The 6,953-nt window shown below is 38.8% G+C and overlaps 1 long non-coding RNA gene across 1 annotated transcript; it reads left to right on the forward strand.

The window, feature by feature from the left end:
* The first annotated feature begins 215 nt into the window (after positions 1-215).
* LOC117980699 (uncharacterized) lies at positions 216-4,340 on the forward strand. The gene is made up of 4 exons (XR_004672169.3): positions 216-748; positions 2,499-2,534; positions 3,140-3,187; positions 3,538-4,340. It is a non-coding gene; the product is annotated as an uncharacterized LOC117980699 (long non-coding RNA).
* Positions 4,341-6,953: the final 2,613 nt, after the last annotated feature.

Genomic DNA, 6,953 nt, shown 5'->3' on the forward strand with positions numbered 1-6,953 from the left:
TTAGAGAACCTGAGCTATTTGTTCAGTGATTCATGTCTCTGGATTCTAGCACTGAGCCTGCATAAACTCCCAACTCAGTCAGCAACACTGTGCTAACATCTACTAGGAATGGTTCAGTCCCTGTGGATCTGAGAAATAATTCCTGTGGTTACATCAACTGTTTGGATCTTTGGATCCATCAATTTTTTCTGTCTCTTCTTTTTTGAAGGGTTTTCTATTTGAATGCTGTTTTATCTCAAAAGGCAGTTGGTTCCATTCTGACATGGTAGAGATATGAAGCTTCCTTCAACTGACACAATTTGGCTAGATGCCAGCCAGGAGTACCTCCAAGATATTTTGGCTGTAGGATAAGTTACAGATAGCCTGGCCTTGCCATCTGCAATGATCGGTTGTAGTAATAACAATCTCTGGGTGCACAATTAACCAGTTCTGAAAATGTGAAACTTATTAATTATCCTGCATTTTTGCTTGGCTGCTAGCTAACTCTGTCTAGATCCTGTTTCTTGGCATTCTCTCGTCTGTCATTTCTACCACAAATCCCCTACAGATCTTTAGTTGCCTATGTTCCTCTACTACATTGTCTTTCTTTCAGTCATTGACTGTTACTGAGATTTTTTTTTTCATGAAATCAGAGTTTTAGTATTCTTTTTTTATTATAGGGAAAAGAAACCAAGTCTCCTTGAATCAGTTTATCCCAATGTCTTCTGGTTTTCTATGTTGGCTACAGCCAAGATAACCTATTACTAAGGTAGGTTGTGTGTTTCTAGACCACCAAATCTGTTCAATAGACCTTTTTGCATCTGAGTGGTCAGGTCCTAGATGACACTGGAGACATAGAGGTGAACTCCCTCCCTGGCCTTCAGGTGCTCACATTGCATTTGGGAACCTAGGCATTAAGCAAACAACCATGATACAATGTGCTAAGTGCTATCACTAAAGTATAAACAAAGTGGTTTGAGGGGCGTTATGTTCCCCCATATTGACCTGAAGCTGTAGTATTTTGACTGCTTCTAGAGTACCTGTATGTCTCTGCATGTCCAGGCAGTCTGATTTATTAACAGGGCCCTCTTTTAATCTTGGAGTCTCTATGTGGATGATAAACTGTATGGTCTTTCTATTTATAAATCAAAAACCAACATAGGAGGCTAGTTTAATTTGTGAGCAAATATGTTTCTATTTATTAAGAATTCTTGAGTTGCCTGCCTCTACATTAGTGGTTGAGACAGTGGAGTGAGTTCCTGATCTGACTCACCTTTCTCACCAACAGTGATACTTGTACTTTAGCATATACATGAGAGACTGAGTTGATTCTATAGCCTAACTGGAATTTATTCATTCCTTCATCCATCTACTCAATGAATCAATTCTACATTTACTGAGCACTGATTGTGTGTCAGCCAATCTACTAGGCACGTGGGATACAGTGATGATCTATATAGATATATCTCTGCCCCCACAGAACTTACAGAGTGGAGCCTCAAAAAGTGATTTCAATTTTATCCATCTGCTTTGTGTCTTCTCTTTAAATCCTTGCTACCCAAAGTAGGCTCTCAATATTAGCAGCATCAGTGTCACCCAGAAGCTTGCTAGAAATGGAGAACTTAGGCCCACCTCACACCTATTGAATCTGAATCTGCAGTTTCAAAAGATCCTCAATAATCTGAGCAGATTCTGATTCAGTTGGTCTAGGGTCTTCACTTCTGACAAACTCGCAGGCGATGTCAATGCTGTTGGTCCATGGATCGCACTTTAAGGGACTTCCCCAGTTCTTTACAAAATGTGGGTTGCAACCCAATAGTGGGTCATGAAATCAATATAGTGAGTTGTAACTAGCACATTGAAAAATATTTTAAAATAGGATAGAGTACACAAACAATTCAGAGTGCATTTCATGTCATGATGAAGGCATTGTTGCATGAAACTTGAATCAGCTTTTTGTACATCTGCACACAGACACAAACACAGATGTATGTAGACTGAGTTCTGATGAAAACGTATTTCTTAATACGGGTCGCAGCTGATAACAGTTTGAAAGTTATTGTTCTAGACAAGCTTATCTAGGCCAGAAAGAAGTCCTCAGAAGTGATTCCAGTCTAGAACAGAGAGCTCAGATCAAAGGGGTTCTGTTAATATTAGAACTATCCAGAATCCCAGTGAGGACATCCAGGAAAAAGTAGAACAGTGGGGCTAGAAAGATCCTCTACTAGGGGTGACAGCTGTGTGCTGATTGGATGATGAGATGCCCATGATTACTGGCTTGTACCAGTTGGCATTAGGTTTTTGCATGACCCAAGATTTTGGACTGTGAGCTCCTTGAAGGTGGGACCTGTATGTTACTCCTAGAGGCTAAAACGGTGCCTTTCCCGCAGGGGGAATTTCCGCAGTGTACTGTGACTTTTTATATCTTTCATACTACTCAATATACCACATGTAACAAATGAGGTCTTTTCTGTCTTTCCACTGGGAATCATGTATTATTCATCTTTGCTTTTTTCTAGGGCCTACTCCAATATCTAGAAGATGGCAGATATTCAGTAAGTTTATTCACTTAACAAATATTTTATTTGTTATTCAGCAAAGAAGATTTTCTCTCAGCTATATTACATCAGTTTTAGAAGGCACACAGATGAACAGGCTTGATAAAGAGCAAATCTGTGAAAAACAAACACTTGTGGACTAAATGGTATCACATTTACAGAGCTGTAAGAGAGGTATAAGTCACCCTGGGCACCGAGTTTTATGCTGTATTGTTTAACTTTCCATTTCCCTTGGTTCAATTTTAGTTTCTCTCTTAAAATTATGTTTCTACCCTTTGCATTCTCACCGCCAATCATTTATTGCTGCACATGTCTTTCCCCCTCCATATACTGTGCTCCTTAATTCACTAAGGGACTGTACTAACATAGCCTAAATATCCACCTTCCAGCCACCCTTCAGGAGGGTATTAGCTGTATTTGTGCACAGCAAGAGTGCCTTCAAGGCAGAGGGCTTCCTCCCCTATACTTCACCTCCAAATCTCTTTCCTTTCCACAAATGCTAGTGCTAGGCAGCTGTGCTCACTATTATTCGTCTTCTCTGTAGTTCTTGACTTTGCCTGTACATTATAAACACTTGGTATTTTAATATTTCCCATGTCCAGGTTGCAGTTCAAACCAATGAAGTCAGAATCTCTGGAGGTGGGACAAAGGTATTTGTAGTTTTTAGGCTTCTCAGATGATTCCAATGTGCAGTGAAGATTGAATGCTATTGCTTAGAGGAAAATTCAGTCACCTGATATTTGAAGTTTAGGTAATTTCCTTAGCCCTCAAAATATGCTCATTTCTTTTCTAGTCCTTAGTATCCCTGCCCAAGTCTGAAAATATTTATATTGCTATTTAATCAGAAGTAAAGCAATTAAAATGTACATGTTACTCAAGAAGAAGAAACATTAGACCATTGCTCAACTTATCACCTGTGTGGTTATTAAGCTATTGTCTCTATTTCAAAAGCACCTTTCTGTATTCTACTTTGTGACTCTGGGTTTTTTTCACCATCTAGCTCTTAGGTGGCACTAGAAGAGGACCACAAGCCTGCCAGAGGGAGGAGAGTATTGCTTCTTCCTGTTTCCATTAGTGTCACCTCAGCGGTGACTTTTCACCCTGGAGTGGCAGGCAAGTTTCTAGATTATTTGAGTACTCCCCAAATCAGTCTTGTTGCACCCCCTGAGAGATACCAGCAGCAATGAAGTGTGAGTCCCAGCTCTGGGCTCCCCCCTCCAAGATTCTGGGTTTTCGTAATCCCTTGTTCTTATTACTGGTGTTACCTTAGTGTCCTTTTTTTTTTTTTTAATTTTCAATGCTTGTCCAGCAAGTTTCCTATACTAAATTGCTATATGGAAACATCTGTTCTTCTCTTCTTTGACTGTACCTAACTCAAAATGCCTTCTTATTTAACAACCAGTGCTCTGCAACAAGGTGGGCTTTCTAGGAAGGCAAATAACAAGAAGGCTCAGGTTGGCTTGTCTCCATTTTGGGGCAATGGGAGTGTGCTGGAAGTCTTCCAAGGAACAAGAGTGAGAAGAAGATGCTAGAATGAAGAGGTGGACAGACATAGGGGAGGAAAGCGCACTGGATACAAACTTCATTACCTTCATTATTTTGCTAGGTCTGTCTTAGCTGAGAGACTCTGAGAGTATTAATCAGAGATAAATGGGAAGTAAGGAAGAGTCTATAGTAACCCATAGTGGCATTTATTAATAATACAAATCTTCTGGCCTCCATCTCTTCTTCCCATAAGCCCACAGTTTGTCCACACATAAGCATATGTGGTTTTGTCCTTAATAATAGGGTAGTGCAAATAGTTAATTCACTACTCCTAGTGCCACGAGTGGCACGTTGGAGACCATCCTGTCTGTTCTTATGTAACCTGTCATAAATCCACGTGGATATGTATCTCATTAAGACAGCCATTTAGGATTTGCTTTTTCAGAATTGTCTTCTTTGGTCAGTAGTATTTTAACTGTAAAATAAGGATGGTTTCACTTGGTCCAAGTGTCCCTACTGTACCTAATACATTTAACTTTACAAACAGTTTTATACAAGCAATACATTAACCAATGAACTGTAATGAGTAGAATTTGGATGTTCATGAGGGAGATTTAAATTCACACATCATTTTCCTAGACTCCTTCACTGTCTTGACACTTTCCTATTATTAGCTCTCTTTTTGGAGATATTTTGTGTTAAAAATCCAAAAAGTTCTCAGTCACCATCTGAGAATTTTTGCGTATACAACAATGTAAAGAAAAACTAGGCCTTGCTAAGATGAAGTACCCAGGATCAACTGGTAGCCTAGGAGTTTGACTATGGTCCACGATTCAAATTGGTGGGCCAAACAATAACAAAGGTGGGCTTTTGGGGGTTACTTTTGTACATTTGCTTTTTGTATCCTTGCTAAAGAGGTGAAGTAACTAGTAGCCAGTGTGTTGAGGGGAAATTCACTACTGCCTGGAGGCTCTACTGTGTATTCTACACCTCCTGGTCTCCAATGAGATCTTTATTTCTTGTTTTGAATACTTATATTAACTCTAGAAAAAAATTTAGTTCTAGAATCTGGATACTGAGCAACACTGCAGCTCTCTTTCTTAGTTCAAATAGTCTCATCTGCTTTTCTTTGATGAATCTTTTTCTTTGTAGGATCTGTTTCTCTGTGGGATCAACATTTTCTCTCTGTGTGTCAGAAAGAATGTCTTGTACCATCCTTGACAGGGAGAGTCACTTTCTGTTGCATGTGAGCAATCAGAGCAATCATTCTTCTCTCACGTTGAATGAGTAGGTCAAACAGTATTAGTAATATTTCCTAGTTTACTCTAATGTTGATTATATTAGTTTTTTTGCATTTTTTGTGATCTAGACCTTCAGTTGAACCTTTCATTCTGACCATGATTATTTAGTAAGACCACAGATCCATCCACTAACTTAAAGGAGAATGAATGACTAACTGTAACCCCGCCATCTGATTAGGAAAACAAGGAAACAAACAAAGGCAATAAAGCCCTTCAAAAATGTTTTTAACCAGAAAACACTGAATAGTAGAAATATCACTGTAAATGGAGTCAGGCGATGTGGATTCTAGTCAAAGCTCTACCACTTATTAACTGCGTGACCATAGAATGTCGCTTAACCTCTCTGAACCTTAGTTTCCTATTCCATAATGCAAAACGTAAGTTATAATATGCGTTTTGTCCACCTTACAGACAAGGATCTTTTACAGAGGCTGGAAATTCCTCCAACTCGTCTGTTCAGGTTGACTTTCTGGAAAAGTGCTTTATTCTCAGAGGATTTGATTATTGAGTTATCTTTCTATTCTGCTGCTGTCAGTAGATTTGCCATAAATGTTTCCTGAGAGTCTCTCTCTTGAAGAGATTCAGGCCCCAGTTAAGTTCATCCCAATTAAAAATAGAACCCTGAGATGCAGCAGCTGTAGCACCTCTTAAACCTCTTCAAATAACATTGAACGATTAAGTGGCTGCTACTGTGGAGATAGTGCCCACAAAACCAGCAGCAGGCCCTCTCGGAAAATGATAACACTCTAAGTGGCTGTCAGTCCTTCGTCATTTCTAGTCATTCAGGGGATGTTGCCTTATCTTCTACAAGTTCTAAAAGTTCCTGGGAAGAGAAGAATCACATAAATTCTTTATTTAAAAAAATTCCCCTTCCCACAGCAAAATTCTCTAAAACAATACTAAACAAGCAGGCATGCGCAATTCTAATGAAGTCTATCATTTGAGTGGAAGAGAATTGCTATGGTTACCAATGTTTCTGTCTGGCAGTTTTGGGGTAAAAGCCTGATGAAGTGATATTGTCTGGAAAATGAGCATTGATTCCTAGGGAGATGGAAGAATTTACTTTTTTTCTTCCTATTTCTTGAATACATGAGTAGCTTTCAAATATATGACTCAACAATTACATTCGGCTTGAATGGATTTTTTTCTGACTTTGTTTCTTATTTTCTTCTGATTTATCAAGGAGAGTTTAAAAATAAACTTTCCTTATCCCATCCATAATAGAAATTTCAGCTATTAAGAACTTACCAAGTGAAAAATTATAGAAATCACTAAAGTTCAGAGGGAGATCTCTTTATTATATTTCAACAGCTATTTGCTTTGGAGACATTTCTTTTCCCCCTTTGTAAAGCTAAATTGCATATATCACTATTTATTAATAAGCAGAATGACAATTATTTAGGCTGCCAAATCTCTTTTATAAACATTTCGTTAGCTAGGTAGGATTTTTATATACTTTCCCAAAGGGCCAAGTTGACAGACATGGGCTTTCACTTTATTTCCATAGAGATCTGGATCCAAATCCCTGGGTCCAAATATATGCCATTCACTTCCCATATTTAGTCCTGTGATCTCTCTGAAGACTGGCCCAAGAGAGGCCTTTCTGATGAGACATTTAGCACAGCGATTA

The sequence above is a fragment of the Pan paniscus genome, chromosome 5, assembly GCF_029289425.2.
Source record: "Pan paniscus chromosome 5, NHGRI_mPanPan1-v2.0_pri, whole genome shotgun sequence".
Classification (NCBI taxonomy): domain Eukaryota; kingdom Metazoa; phylum Chordata; class Mammalia; order Primates; family Hominidae; genus Pan; species Pan paniscus.